This window comes from Pagrus pagrus (assembly GCF_965226575.1).
Source record: "Pagrus pagrus genome assembly, chromosome: 19".
Taxonomy (NCBI): Eukaryota; Metazoa; Chordata; class Actinopteri; order Spariformes; family Sparidae; genus Pagrus; species Pagrus pagrus.
The window spans coordinates 6,313,808-6,330,948 of NC_140203.1; positions in this window are offsets into that span (position 1 = coordinate 6,313,808).

Genomic DNA, 17,141 nt, shown 5'->3' on the forward strand with positions numbered 1-17,141 from the left:
GTTGTGTTCACTGTCATCACGTTAAGTCTGCGAGTGCGTGAGACTGCAAGGCAAATATGACACATGCTTTTAAGGACATCCTTGATTGCAGTGGATCTGTTTTAAACTGGTGGAAACTAGGCTGGTTTCACATAATCCTGAACAGAACCAGTTCAAGAACCGGAGTTTATTGGTAGAAAGGGATGTTATAGTGTCTTTTAGCTCATTGTTTTTGTTTTCTGGCCCTCAAATTTACTGTTTTGGCTCACTGTTATCGCTTTCATCCACATAGCTTCCACCCAAATAACAAGGAGAAACTAAATTTGAACCGTAAACTGTTTTCATTAGGATCATTTCTCCTGTGGAATGAAAAGTATTCAATGTAAAAGGCTGGAAATCCCCAAATTTGAGGCAAATTGAGCTAAAATATGTATTGTTAGACACCTCTGAAAGTGTAAGTAAGCAAATATAATATAATTTGGGTGAAACAACCCCTTCAAAGTCGAGGCAGAGAGCAGAGTCAATCATAAAAACCCCAAAACGTGATGAGATAAAAGGATGAATCAGTGTGATTGTGTGTGTGGGAGGACATTTATCTGTCAGCATCAGAGTGACTTAATAAAGACAATAACATTAAGTATAACAGCGAGTGGAGTATTAATATTTATGACATTTGATGTGTCAGCTGAAGATGGAAACATAATAAAAAGGCCAGATGAAGCGAGAGCAGCAGTGCGGAGGGTTAAAGGCGCCGCAGTTCAGCCTCGTGTGGTTGATTTTAATGAGCTGTGGCAGTTTTATTATCATTATTAATTAGCAGTTTTCAACCAGCGGGCTGTGATCAATAAGGTGGAGTGAAACAAATTTCAATGGGCCATTGGAATCAATCAGAAAGAGTTTTTATCTACATAACTGCCACTAAGCCGCGCTCGTTAGCGCTAACATTAGCAGATGAGAGATTTGCAGCGTTTTTAATTGGAACGACGTCACCGAGCCGACATTTTTCTTCTTCTTCTTCTTCTTCTGCTCACTTTTAATCTCTGTGATTTTTTTCCTCTTTGTTTCTCCCGTATTAATAATTTTCTTTTCCACCAGCCGTCGTTTCTAACAGGCACGTGTGGTGTGTTTTACACGAGGATGTGTGCATGCATGCTCACACCCCTAATCCTTCTCACCTCTTAATCAGACAGCCATTAAAATGGGATTAGAGACTGTATCTGCTGAAATTCAACGTTTTTCAAGCGGGAGATGTTCTCCTTGTTTACTAATCTGCGATTTTCCTCTTTGGAAAGCGACACAATCCCTTAAACTCGACATGATGAGAGCTCGAGACCGTTGACACCACGTGTGGGACTCCAGTTTTACTTCTGGTGAAGGTATCGTACTGTATGTACTGAGTGAGGATATGTACACTGTAATGATACTGTGACTATTGTGCATATTTTTCAAAAGAGGATAAAGAGGCTTTCTGACATATTTGTCAAGAAGATAAGAATAATAATTTATTGATCGGCAGAGGGGAAAGTCTGAGATTAAAGACTCTGGTTGGGCTTTAACACCATTTTGGTCAATATCTCAACAACTGTCAGATTAATTGCCATTGCATTTGGTGCAGTTGTTCATGTTCCCCTCAGGATGAATTGTACAAACGTTGGTTTGACCCTTAACTTTTTATTTTGTGCCAGCAACAGGTCAATATTTCACTTCCTCGCCCCCATGATTCATTTACATTTAGGGCATTTAGCTTTTGTCCAAAACCACTTACAGTAATTCATACATACACTGACACACCGATGGCGGTGGCTGCCATGCAAGGTGCCGACCAGCACATTAGGAGCAGTTTGGGGCTCAGTATCTTGCCCAGGGACACTTCGACATGCAGACCAGGGGAATCGAACCAGCGACCTTTCGATAACAAGACGCCGGTACAACGTCTCAGTCATTCACGAACATCTAGGTTTGCGACTTTATTGAATGAAAACCACAAACACGCTTCTAAAGCCTTGAAAGGGCCACCGGTGCGTCAGGTTTCGTGACCACCAAAGTCGTTTTAGGCAAGTCTTGACACTCAGCAGCCATCTTTGCAGCGCCCCCGGGCAGTTTATAAAGGCCACGCCTTCGAAGATCGCCGAACAGAGTGTTGTTCAATGAGACGGTGTAGTCTACGGGGTATATACGTCACCAGCTCTGCTCCTGTTGCCTACCAACCTCGACATTACTGGAGTACCTTGTTTTGTTAACATCTGCACCAAATGATTTGTAACCACATACTTACATTTAAAAAATGTATCCAGCTGCTGTTTCACAGTGTGCAGAGATGCTTGGGAAAGCCGAAAGCGAAATGGGACGGTCTTTTCGGTCTTGTCGGGCCGTTTGTCCTCCGAACTGGGACACAGCAATTGAGAGCATGTTAGCATACTTAAGTTAGCATTTCACTGAGATCACCGTAGAGCCTCATGTAGACTCCAGTCTATTTTTTAAAAATGCCGACATTGTTTATGTACTGTTAGCGATTAAAACATTTCTGTCACAGCCTTTTAAACCAGGAAAAGAAAAACACTTGTGTCATATCATGATACAATGACATCCATAATCCAAGAGGATATACATTCACATACCCCGATAACGATATAATCTCAATATATTGCCCAGTCGTACTTTACACTAAATGAAATAATGTGATCACCTCCCTCCCCTCCTGCCTCCCTCCTCTTTCTCCCCCACTGTCGTCTTTCTCCTTCCACCTCTCCTCTCCTGGCAGTCAGCGGTGGAGGGCTACTTAGCACACAACAGTTAATACCTGTCTAATTTATTAGCCTCCTGCCCCAGCCCTGAAGGGCCATTAGCAACACACACTGACACAGCACACCGGCCTGTGTCGTAATTTATTGTCTTATTACAGTGCTGCAGCGGCATCAATTAATTATCCATTAAAGCGCTGCTGTCCCAGGATTTATGGAGGCGACTGCAGGGGCTGAGGGAGATACAGAGGGAGAGGAACGAGGAAGAGGAGGAGGAGGTGGTGTACAGATATATAGGTGAGGATGAAAGATGGATTGTTGTTTTTTTTGGGTTGCGCCTCTGTTTATGAAAGTTGGGATAAAAATAAAGTTTGCTGAAAAAGCTTTTAAAAGAAACAAGAGACTGCGTATCACATGTTCCTCTTGTAAACAAATATTGTTTTAATTGTGAGATTATAAATCACATTGAAAGCTGAAATATAGTCTTTGCTAACGCTGCGTTTACTGCTCAGGGTCAGGCTGGTCTCCACGCTCACTGAGCTAAAATGAAAATGTTCACAGATATCAATTAACACAGTCGTAATATGCGCGCCGTGGGCAGTTTAATAGAGTCACAGTTAACTACACCACCGCCAGAAAATTATATTTAGCGGGAGAAGTTATCGATGCTTTAACTTCAATAAAAGTTGCTACATGACAGTTTATAACAGCATTGATACAGAAGTGGGACCAGCTCAATGTACTTAAAGCTGCACTGATCAATATTTAAGACCCAACAGTCCACTTTAATTCAATCAAGCCTAATCCAATATAAAAGAAAACATATATAAATCCACTAGATCTGGATTTTTATTTGGATCCACATCCATTTGTACTCATAGATACCAGACACCTAAATACACCAGATCTGACAATGTTAAAGGAAGTGAGGAAAACATTCCTGGTTCTGCACGGAAGGTTAATCGGGTCTATTCTGGGCCGGGACCCATCCTCCGTCCAAGTTTCATGGAAATCTGTTCAGTAACTTTTTGTGTTATCCTGCAGACAAACCAACCAATCAAAATGGACAAAGGACCTTGATGGAGGTAAACATCACCAAACTCTGCTGTTCCCCTGTGTGGAGCATTTTGGCGTCTTACAGCTCATTGTTTTGGCTTTACACACCGCGACTCTACTGTCATCAAATACCGGTTGGTATCTGACCGGAGCTCCTGACCTGAAAGCATCTTTTATTTGACAATTTACAATCAACTATCTTCCTAGCGCTGTGGACACCCAACTTGTCAGCTCTGCCTAGCCGTAGACCCACTCAGGCAGGTCCTGGAGGAGGATGGACCCAAAGACGGAGGGACTCCAGTCTCTGAAGAGGTCGGTTTGTTTACTGGGGAGACTGCAACTCACATCACGTCTGATCTGCTGCTGTTTGTTTCATAAAATAAAAGTGATGCTGCGGCCGAGAAAGATGAAGTTGGTTATAGTTGAAGGTCTTTATTTTGATAAGTGCTGTATGGTTGCCATGGTAACAGTACATATGCATTTGCATGTAACGGAGCGTACAACCATTTCTACGAAAGGGTTAATTCATCGGCTCCAACAGAAAGCATTGTTACGGTCACAGCATGCAATCAACAGTCCCGAGATCCACACATGTTCTATGTTTTCTTTGATTAATAACTCAGTTTCTCAATTAGTATTTTTGTCTAGTTAGAAACAGACATGTTGTCTTACTGGTGTCAAATCTTAGAAAAGAACATCTGTGACAGATGTTTTGAAAATGTAACACAGGCTCATCTTGCATCCGAGGAAGATTTAGTAAGAGTTGGGTGCTGCTTCCCCAAAAACAGATTTATTCCACAATTTGGGAAACAGATGAACGCTTTTCCTGCGTTCATCCGAGTCCTGTCCACGCTGGAGGTGTTTGACCACCAGCATGAGGTTGGAGATAGATCAGGAACGTGATGTTTAATGTGCACACATTGTTTTGTTTTTTTGTACATGCAAAATTTTATTCGTAAAACAGAATTTAGCACCTGGATTGTAACAGTTCAAACAGGTTGTTTGAGTCCCAGCGGGCTGTTTTATTTCTCTGGCTCATTACACATATGTGAGCGCTGTGGAGGAGCTGACGTGGTCGTCTCACCTGCTGTCTGTCACTCAGCGGTTGCCATGACGAGTCAACTGACACAGCGACTGTGAAACTGTCGGCGTCGCGCTGCTAAGTTCACCACAGCGATTTATCCTGTCAATCATTCGCTCTTCTTCCTCTGAAGGTTCGAGAAAAGAGGAACAGATTAACATAAAATAAATACAAATGTTATTTTTCTTTCTTAAAGTATTTAATTTAATTACGTTGCATTGAGGCTTGTGGGGATCGCTGCAGATCTTTGTGACCACAGGGATGATGATGATGATGATGATGATGCTCATTTGGGTGCGTTTGATTTGTCACATTGCCGGGGACGCAGTTAGTGAATGTGAACCCCATTAGCCCCGGATCACCAGACTTGTTAGCAGCAGCACCTTCTGCAATAATTTACAACCCTTTCATCGCAACAGAATGTGTTTCTTGTAGAGCGTAATGGAAGTAATCCATTCTGCCTGTCAGCGCCGGGAAACACTTTGTTTTCTGTACAAATTGTGTTCGGGTGGAAGATGCTGCTGCTGGAGGAGGAGGTGGAGGAGGAGGTGGAGGAGGAAGGAGATTTTTTTTTACCGTGGGCATGTTTCATCATATATGCAGGTTTTCAGGACAGGAGTGTTTCTATTCTCGTGCACAGACGAAGTGGTACAGTAAGTCTGCTCGTACACTCTACTGTGCTTATGTGAACATGAATCTTGCAGTGAGATTTATTTGTGCGTTTGTGTCACATGTTCATGTTTATCTACAGCTCAGACATGTTTTTGCAGCTATAGGAATATGATGTGTGAAAAACAATTAAAATCTCTGCAAGAATCAAGCAAAAGTCAGACAGACGCATAACAAATTGTGATTTTTGGCGCTTTAAGTACTGATTATGTTCAATATATACAAAAACAAGCCCACACCCTGATGATAAGAGGGGTGTTTATAGTTTGGAAACGTCCTTTTGTCTTCCTTTGTTTAACTTTCAACCAAACCAACCCTGACACCAACAAACCCATCATCAGTGTTTCCACGACAACAGCTTTATCATGGTCAAGAGTTCACGTTGGTACGAATGTGATGTCCTGTGCCATTGTAATCTCTTTTCATCAGCTCGGAGAAAACACTCGTGAGCAACAATCACAATGGATTTGCGCGTCCTTGGGACAAAGAATAATTCCAAACATGAAAAAAAAGAAAATATATATATATGAGATTTTCCTTCACACCTCCGTTGTGCCGTCGTTCCCCGGGGTGACGCAGACAGGAAATGGGAATGACTGCTTCCTGCCCGAGCCGGCTTTGAAGGCAGGCTACGAGGGGACGATGTCATGGCGGAGCAATGTTCCTGTGCTTTCAACGGGCTCTTTGTAATGTGTGATTTACAGCTTCCCCCCCGCTGTTTCATCTGTGATTTAGTGTTTCCCGGTCAGATGGCTATCAGCTGCCTACATGTCCGCTCAGTTCCTGCAGGACCGAACGTGGAAACAAATAACACACAAGAGCTTCCAGCCACGATCGCCTGTACGAGTTAAAATACACAAGTATCATCAGTGAATGTACTTAAAGTATTAAAAGTAAAGTACTTGATACTGAGGTTGAGATATATTAACAGTTACATAATCGAGTCCAGTTCCTGAGCTGATTAATGGGAGAGGAGATATGAAAAGTTCTGCTACACCAAACTCCATTCATTTTTTTGTCGTTTTTCCAATTTTTGCTGTTTGTCAAGTATTGGATGATTTGACCTCTTTTGGCCTCAAACGATTATTAAAAATGAAGTAATCTGAGAAGTTTTGAAGAATTTTGATTAAAAACTCAGATGTCTGAAATGTGTAAGGAGACACAACTACACACAGATATTTGTAGCGGCTCAAAAGGCCAAAAAAGGTTAGAAACCCACACTTACTTCTTAAACAATGTTTTTATTTTATATAAAGTTGAATAAAAGCACAATATTTGCCTAAAATGTGGCTCTGACATGTAGTGGAGAAGAATTAAGCAGTGATGTGATGTAACTAAGTATCTAAATCTTATACTTTACTCCACTACATCCATTTCCCAACCTTAGTTACTAGTTACTCTGCAGATTACATGCTGCATCAGGGCCAAAGTGCTGCAACTTTTAAATTAATTTAACACCTTTTCAAAGCTGAACCAGACGAGTCTCCACTCTGCCAGTAAAAGACACATGAATGATATCATGTCTTTGTTCTCTCCGACTATTTTGAATCATCAGACATGAATCATAAAACAAAAGCAGGATTTCAGCCTCTGTCACATCCAGCTAATTGAATCATGATGATAAAAAGGTGTTTCTTCTCTTGTTTCTCACCCAGAAATATAAACTAAACTGTAAAAGAATCATAGCAATGTTAAATTATGTAACATGCAGTCTGAGGCTTATTCCTTCCTCTTAAATGTTGTAATAAATGACTGGAGTTTGGTGTGTGTGAGATACTTCAAAGAGAATTTCTCATTATTTCAGTACTTTTTGAAGTACCTCCCTCTAACACACATTCCCTGACACACGTTCCTGTTAATACTCAGCACTTTCCCTGCCGTGACCTCTGACCTCGCCCCCCTCCTGACCTTCACCTCCTCCTCGACCTCAAACCTCGTCGTAAATCCTCCAAACCTATAAATCCTAAAGCTTAAATTAGAGGTCGAGGTGATTTAAAGTTCAGCTGTCGTGTCATTCCCAGTGTTGCCATATTAGTTTTTTTGTACAGATGCTTGTTTTTTTCTTGATATTAACTCGACAGCCTTAATTAAGATGTAAATTAATTGACGGTAACATCTGTAAGACAACATGCTGTTGAGACATGAGTTCCTGGAGGAGGCAGACTCTTGATTTCTCTCTGCGTCTGTCAGCTGATTGACGGTTAAGCAGAAGGAGAACGGATAAATAATAGAAAATAAAAAGTGTTGGTGTTCATACCGCTCGCAGAGGAGCTTTGGACCAAGACAGGTTTTAGCTAGTTAGCATGCTAACCTCTGTAGATATCTCTACAACACAGATCAGTCATAATGTCAAAACTGTTGTTTCTGTTGATACTTTTTGTAAATTTTTTTAATGTTTTCATCAAAAATTGCACCTTTAAGTCAAAGTTTAAGCCAAATGGAGCCTGGTTAGCTGACAGCTAGAAGCTAGCTTGTACACAAAGTAACCACGCCCTTAATTATTCATGACTTTTAAGCTTTAATATAACCTAAACGAATAAGTAAAATTAAAAATTCAACCCTTTAGAGCTTTAGAGACCAACAGTTTGTTGTTTCAGGCTGTAAATGTGTTTATTTCTGCTCTTTTGGGGACTGACTCTCCTTTTTGGAGCCTCAAATGGTCATTTGAGGAACTGCAGTTTTTGGGCACTTCTGCGTTGGCTTTACTTTTTTATATATATAATATTTTGCCAATAATGTTTAGCCTTATTTGTGAGTGTGCCTTTTACTGAGGCTCGGGTGGACAGCTCTTAATGAAGCCCTGTCAAAATAAGACCAAAGTGTGGCCCTCAGGCTTCTGTCCAACAAAGACCAGCAGACGAGTGGCTTTTCTTCTCACTCCTTCCTTTTCCTTCGTGACCTACCGCTCTTATTTTTTTCCCCCTTTCACTGGTCTCTTCTTGCACATGTCCTCGTTGTCAGTCTCTCAGCTCCTCGTCCTCCCCTGTTGTCACTCCTCTCCTCCCACTGCTTCCTCCGCTGAGTGAGATACTGTAGGGACGGAGAGCAGATGGTGCGGCCGCCATACGTTTATGAGGCGTTCTGCTGCTGTTGAGTACGTTTGTTTTTACTGTGTAAACATTCAACAGCTCCTCCAACTAATGATGGTGTCAGGAGAAAACCCACCAAAGAGTAACAGTGAGAGGAGTCGTGGTTACAGTATTTCTTATTGTTGAAGACCAAGTCTATCCATTATTTTAGCTCTTTCAACCATTTATCCAATAGCAAACTAGCCTATATTGTTGCTTTTCCGCTAGCTTAGCTAAATTTTTCAATATTTTTTTACATTTAGCTTTATTATGCAACCATTTATCTATTTGAATAATTTTTTTCACTTTTAAGCTAACTATTTGAGTTGTTTATTTGCCAACAGCCTACTTGGCGCTAACTCATTTAAACTTTTAGCAAAATGTTTAGCCAGTGGTTTTGGCTAACATGGTCACTTTGAGCAAACTGTTTCAACTGTTATTCATTTAGCTAAACATTGCTAAAACTTTTCAGCCAGTCATTCATTACCTTTAGCTTTTAACTATTTAGACTGTTTGCTAGCTATTGACTCATTCAAACATTTAGCAAACTATGTAACTGTTTAGCCAGTGGTTTTGGCTAGTCAAGCGAAAATCACTTTTAGCTAACTATTATTTTTAGCTGTTTTTTTAACTATCATAGCTTAAATTATTCCCCCCATTATTTCCCCATAAGTTATTCATTACTGTTAGCTATAGTATTGTACTATTGTATAGTGTAGTACTGACAGTGGGCAGCGCATACACACACATACTCACACAATCAGTACACACTCACAAATAGATGAAGCGCTTCACACTCACCTTGTCCTCAGTAAGCAGGCAAAACGGAAGCGAAACCATTTCCGCCCTTAAGAAGAGTGGGACACGCATCTCCAGGGTCAGGTGACCATTAATAAAAATGTTTTACTATTTTCATGGTGATTGTGTAGCCAAATCACGTGTTTTGTTTATGGGAAAATGTTTGGATGACAGGCTAAAATGAGTGTATAAACGTAGTATACAAAGTCTAAGTAAGTATACAATCATTTATCTATTTCAACCACTTATTCAGTACGGTTAGCTAACAATTTGAACTGTTTATCCTACTTTCAGCTAACTATTTCAACTGTTTGCGATTAGCCTTAGGTAGCCATATGTAACTGTTTATCCATGTGCTTTTGCCTAACTAAAATCACTTTTAGCTAACTATTTCAGCTACTTTTCAGCTATCATCGATAAAATTACTGAACACTTTTAAATAACTAATTTGCTTTTAGCTTAGTAGCCAACATTTATCTATTTCAACCATGTATTCATTACTTACTCAGCTAACTGTTTATCATTAGCTTTCATTTTGCTAGCTCATTTTAACATTTAGCAAACTATGTAAGTCTAACACATCTTTTGGCTAGCTGTTATCACTTTTAGCTAACTATTTGAGCTGTTTATTCTACTTTCACTAACTTTTTCAACCGATTATAACTAGCTTACTTATTAGAAAACTTACTAGAAAACTATATAACTTGTTAGCCATTGGTTTTGGCTAAATCATCACTTGAAACTGTTTCAACTTCTACGCTTGCTTGCTAAGACGTTTTTGCATCTGCAACAGGTGGTGTGAGGTTTATATGTGGATCCTGGGGTACCCCTAGTTGATAAAAACTGCAGTATACATGGGCCTTCGTATAATACTGTACAGCATCCTGTGAGCGTAGGCCGATGTGCGTGCATAAAGGCGTGCTTTTGTGTGAGAAAGTCCAGGGCCGGCCTCGTCCTGATCCCACCCTCTCATCACGGCAGTGCCTGTTTTTAATCTGGGCCAGTGATTTATGAAGCAGCTCCGACTGTGTATATCTCCTCACTTCCTTTCATTTCTCAAATGGTTTGTGCACTGCGGGATGATAGATTTATCTACACACAACCCCTGCATGACTAATTAACTCTGAAATATCAGGGCCAGATGTGGAACTGAAAGACGGACCCAGGAGTGTTTTCTCTCCCTCTCCATCTTACTCTTTCGTTTTTCTAACTGTTGCTCGTGATTTTTCTTCTTCTTCTTCTTCTTTGTTCCTGCTCGACGTTCGGCCATATTTCTGTTGGTAATTTGACAGGGTGTTTAAGGTGAACGTAAATGTTGAAATGACTGAAATAACAAATCGACAGAAGGGATCCGGCTGCTAAATAAAAGGTTTTTTGCCTCATTTTACAACCACGCAGACATCCATCAACTTTGATACTAATCACAGTATCCTGATAATCAGTGTTGTAAAAATGACATGTACTGAAAAAATGAACTCACGTCTTTTCAAATCAGTTTTGCATCTTGTGACTTCCAGAGACTTGGATTGTGCCAGACGAGCTGTATGGACCCATTATGTGTTGGTGCTTATTGGATCTGCTATTCAGCATTTTCTGTTTATTAGATAATCAGTTTTTTTTTTTATTCAGTTGCTGATGAAATAAACTAATTACCTTCCATCAAGGAGGTTATGTTTTCACCCGTGTCCGGTTCTTTGATCATTGGTTTGTTGGCTGGATCGTTAAAAACATCTACAAAACAGATTTCTAAGAAACTCGGATGGAGGACAGGTCTTGGCCCAGGATCCAGAAATCTATGAGTGTATACAAAAAAAGGGCAGAGGTAACCTCAACTGTTTAGGATGAACAAAATAAAGTAAAACGTGTCCTCAAACATGAGATTTTACATCCTCATAAATATTAAAATTATTGTTGTTGATGTTTGTCCGATAAAGGACGCGTGGCTGTGGGAACTAAAACGAGGCTGGAACATTTGCCGAATTTACAAGAAGAACTAAATAATTATGAATTTGTCAGAAACAGAGCTTCAGAGTTTTTGAATTTTCTCCTGAGTCAACAACTCACAAAATTAAGTGTTTTATAAAGGGAGTCTGGTGAATTTTTCTCCGTCAGATTCATCTGTTCGCTGTAATCAAAATTAGTGAAGGATATTTTAGTGTCTCAATTTAATTTGGCTTTTATTTTACTTTTACTTCTAGTTTAAAAATGTGTTTTACTTTTGCCCTGGAGGGAAAAGTAGTTGGTATTTCTTTACTGCTAGCACGCTGACGTTAGCATTAGCTCAAAGCACAGCTGTTCCTAAACTCACAGAGCAGTTGGCACGGCTGTTAGCTCGATTCTTTCCCTCTAAATGAAAACACAGAATAATAAGTTTTTGCTCTCTGAACGTCTCTGTGTTCGATCTCCGTGTCCGTCGATGTGGACTGCAGCTCAGCTTCACGCCTCGTGGAGTCCCTGCCTGCATGAGATGAGTCAATACACAGTCTGAACAAGGTCCTCACATCACACACCCATAAATCCCCTTTATGACAGATTAGAGAGAGCGATGGCTTTTCCACTCGTTTACCCATAAATACAGCAACACGCTCAGCTGGTTTATGCCTCTCTCTCTCTCTTGAGACGATGGAAACGGGTGAGCTGATGTTTATAGCTGTCACGGCCCAGCAGTGAATACGTCTCTCACTGGCTGCGGTCCAGCCAAACTTCAAAGCAAAATAAGAAAATAAGAGGCGCTCTGTAAAAATGGAAAAGCAAACCAGCTGTGTGTGATATGATTTTTTAGCTTTTGTTCCTCACAGAGTGCCTTTTTGTTGTGAGAAAGAACAAACAAAGTGAATTTTTAAAGAATATTTGCTGCTGCACGTCGGCAGAGATAATATTTCCCACGCCTGTTTTTTGAAAGTTCGTGTCACACACATATTTTGGATTAGAAATGAAAGAGAGGAAATAAGTGGGAAAAAAGACTGTAGGAAAAGGCGAGAGGCCGTGTGAGACGGAGAACAGGTTAGAAAAAAAGAAAAGCAGCCGTCAGATCTGATGTAGGCGTTTCTTCCTGACAGCTGTAATTCTCCAGCCTACAGAGTTTCATCAACGGCGGTTGCATTTAAGCTTCGCCGTGGGGCAGCGGCGCTTTCAAGTCTCCTTCCTCTGACAGGTAGATTTATTAGTCCTGAAATTTGTACAGATCACACGTCACTCATGGCAAAAGCTGTCAGCGTGTCAGAGGGGCCTTCTGGCTTTTTCTCAAGGCGGATCTGCCCTAAAGACTTTTACCCATCAACTCCCTCCTCCACCCAGAACTCACTGCCGTCAAACATTTCAAAAACAGAAGAGGAGAAATAAAACACAGACACTGACGGTGAATATCTGTCTGTTCCCTGAAGAAGATTAACTGCAGAGATCAATAACACTGAGAGCAGACAGTTTGACTGATAACTGAGCCAAAGTACAAATACTTTATAATTTCTCAGGTATCTGTACTTTACTTGAGTATTTATTTTTCTGACAACTTTTTACTTTTACTCCCAATTTTAACACAAATATCTGTACACTGTAAAAAAAAGAAAGAGAGACTATTACTGTAATTTTACAGTAAATTACAGTATTCTGACATAAAATGACATTATGATACTGTTATAAGCATCTGTACTTATTGTAGGTTTACACATTTACTGTGACTCCATAGTAATATTACAGTAATGTACCGTTTTTATGTCAAACAAACTATATTGCTTTTAGGCCTGTTAGCCTTTTTTTTTAAGCATGGTAGCATGTTAGCATTCTAGACTGTTAGACTGTTATTAGCATGTTCACGTTGTTGGACCACTTGTCAACCTGCTTGCCTATTGTTAGTATGTTAGCATGTTAGCCGTTTAGCCTGTTATTAGCATGTGCACCTTGTTGGACCACTTGTCAACCTGTTTGCCTGTTGTTAGCAATTTAGGCTTTTAGCCTGTTATTAGCATGTGTACCTTGTTGGACCACTTTTAGGCCTGTTGGGCTGTTGTTTGCCTGTTAGCCTATGGTTAGCATATGTACCTTGTTGTAACACTACAGTATGTTATTGATAAAATACTTCAGCTTACTGTAATATTCCAAATAATTACCCATCATGCATCGCAAAAGCTTAATAACAGTACTGTCAGAATTTGAGTGTAAAATAACTAACAGGGATTCATAATTGGTTTTAAAGGGTAAAATAATCATGTGCCTCTCTGGTAACTCCCTTTAACCCCTCGACCGCTCGGCTGACCATCTCACCGACCTCTGAACCCTGGTTAAACTCCCAGCATGCCCTGGGGCTTGAGGTTCACGCCCGGGTCTAGACCAACAAACACAGTCAGAGGTCAGCCTTTCTTTTGCTCTCGTCTTAAGCTTAAGTGTGTGTGTGTGTGTGTGTGTGTGTGTGTGTGTGTGTGTGTGTGTGTGTGTGTGTGTGTGAACACCCTGCTGGGAGCAAAAGAAAATGAAAACTCGTGAATCCACCTGGATCTAATTTTGTACTTTCTCTCTCCCTCTGTGAACATGTGAACTCTTCAGTGCTGTATGTGCCTGTTTGGTTGTGTATAAGAGTGTTTGTGATTGTATGGATGTGTGTTTCTTTGGGTTTTTGTGTTGTAGAGTGTCGAGTGCTGTGTGAAGAAGCTCCAATGAACATCTTGGAAATAGTTTTAATAGAGGAGAAAGTGATATTTGTCAACCTTGGGCTCTTTCTTACGTGCACTATTTCTACTTGTCATACTTTTTTTTTTTTTTTATAAATGTCTTTACTTGGGTGATATGGCCATGAAATAATAACGCACTACATGATATGTATCTCGATATTTTCTCAATAGCAATTCATAAATGCTCGGACTGGGTGAGAAAATCAAAATATCTTGATATTTTTCACCAAATATATTGATATTGCGACAACATTTAAGGGATGACTGTTGGTACAGCTGTTATAGGACCAGCAGGCAAAACATGTGAAGGGCCACTTTAATGCTAAATGTTATCAGGAATAGACGAGGCTGTGCGAGTTTGAGAAACAGTAGTGGACAAAAAACTCGGTGACGTAGCGACTGCCTGTGGGGCTGGTTGGTAAACTGCTGCAGCTGGCGAGCTAACATGCTAGTCTGCTGGGAACATACGAACATCTGAGAGCATTTTGTTCTCAGAATTTTACATCTCGTCATTGAATAAAGAGTTGTTGATGTAGTTACAAAAGCTCCCTGAGCTAGCTGGTTGCTAACTGTCAGTTAGCTAGTTTGTTAGCTTGGCACCACAAGTTGACACAGTCCTCTACCGTCTGTCTGAATGAATGAGGAGTGGACCTTCCATGTTGCTGCTCCCTGCTGGTTTGAAGCTTCTCAGTAAAGCTTCTGTGGTTGCTGGCGTCTTCACGTCCCTGTCAGGTTATTTATGTCTCTCAAACCTGCAGGATCTCAGCCAGCGTTACCCATGAACTCTGCAGGAACCCACACACACCAGGAGGAAGAGGGAGGGAGGGCGAGCAAATGATGAAATCTTGGGATTTCCATCGCTAACACACACACACACACAGAAACATGTCGTCTATTTCCTCGCTAACCGTAAGTAATGCCAGAGGTACAAATGCAAAGCTGTGGACGTTGCCGCACTCTTGAGTGTAGGAGACGAGAGACACATTGAAACCATGTGTTTCCACTCCACACTGTGACCTGGGGAAGTCTCCAAAATCCCCAGCACAAGCCCCGAGCGCCTGCCACCAAGCATAGAGTCACCAGCCCGCTCAACGCCTCGCTTCAAACCAGATTTTCTACTTCCAGTGCCAAGCTGCTGCCATATCCCATTTCTCATCAGACCTTGATGGACCTAATGTGGGAATCCATTATCACACCCGTGCTCTTTCGCGGCTTCGCTCTGTTCTTTCTTCGGCCCTGTCATGGATCCACAGCGTATATGTGCCTCCGGGGGCCCCCGAGCAGCCTTGTCTAGTCTGCGCTGCCCCAGCCCCGAGGTCATCCTCCGCTTTAGTCCTGTTCACCGTTGTCAAAAGACATTCTCTTAATGTCAGCACACAGAATAAGAGACAGTAGATGCAATGTAACGGGGTTGGGATCTAAATAAAAGAAGTTTTGTTGGTCGAAGCCACACTTGATTTTTCAAGGCTTTGAATAGATGTGCTTGTGCTACAGCGAGTTGACCTCTCGGTGCCTCTGCGAACAATCGCTCTCCTGTTTTTGAAACATCGTCAAACTCTCAGACGCTTCGACTGCTATCGTGAAAACTTGTACCGCCGTATATAAATATAGTCCACATATAGTAAATCCAGCCACGGCTTTATGTTTCTTTGTCTCCGTCACTCACACACACACACACACACACACACACACACACACACACACAGTGAACTCTTCACCCCGGCTGCCGACAGAAGGCTGTCATGCTAAATTATACCTGTGTTGTTTTGCTTCGATTGACAGACAGGCGGTAAGATCAGAGAGATACAGATTAACTCGCTGTTTATGTCTTCAGGAGTTTTTTCCTTCCACACTTTGGAATTAGATTACAGCCGCTCTGAATCAGCAGAAAAGCAGAACAAAACAAAAAAACCCTAAACTTCCGTGTTTAGTTTCGTGGCAGTTGATTACTCGGTTTCTCTACTTGGTCTTCTGATCAAACCTGTGATCTGACACCTGGGAATCTCTCTGCATCAACCCCGTATCCAAGAAACTAGATTTTTACACTACTTATTGTCACTTTCACAGGTTCGTGAGAGACTGGCGGAGACCAAAAACGGAGCTAAAAGAGATGAAATTGGCTTCAAATGAATGATAAAGTTGCTCCACAGCTGCTGGATGTTTGAATAAGCATCTCTTCGTCAGAGATTCGGGACTCGGGTCTGAGACTTGTACTCGAGTCGCAACACACAGACACCTGAGACTCGACTCAGACTTGCGATCAACAATCTTTAAGACTACACACAAGGCCGACACTAAACACTCGTGAATACAACATCTGCAGGATCAAAATATAGGACACTGATTCGCGCCTTACTAGCAGACGTCAGCTAGCGACAAGCCAACGTAAAGAACGACCTGTAGAGAAAATGACTGGTGATGATTATAAACATGTTGTATTGTTTTCCGTTATACATTTTGTTTGCAGTTGTTTTGTTTGACTACTCGAGGCTGAACTTCGGGCTGCAGCTGAAACAGAGACGTGTTGATTCGCTTTACAAAAAACACAATGAGACAGTCGGGTTAGACGCGTCGGCGTGAAGTTCGAGGTGACACAACATCAGCTTCCTGCGTAAGCGTGGAAGGTTACCGAGCAGAGATCATCCATCAGGAGTTTCCATGAATTTTCTGATGTTTTGTTGTGGTCCAAACACCGGCTGAGTAAGACCAATAGATGCCTTTTCAAATTTATCTGTGTCAGTGTGGACGTGGTGAAAGATAAAGGTCCCACATCTGCTTCGCTCGCTCTAAGGCAACACCTGCTGCCTCGCTGTGAGGTCTCTTGGATTTGGTCCCACCTTTGACCAACTCAAAGCACCATAGTAAACTGTGTTAACTGCTCCTTTGTCAAAGTGTCCTGAGCTGCAGTGAGTGATTTACAACACACAGCTTTTATTAACGGTAATTTATTGCGATCTGCTTCGAACAGCATAATCTGATTAAACAGCACAAAAAAGCTCTTCGGCTCGATCGAGATCAATGCTCCGTTTGATTTTGATGCCAAAAGCGGCTCCGAGCGAGAAGGCCAACTGAAATCTGCAAACTT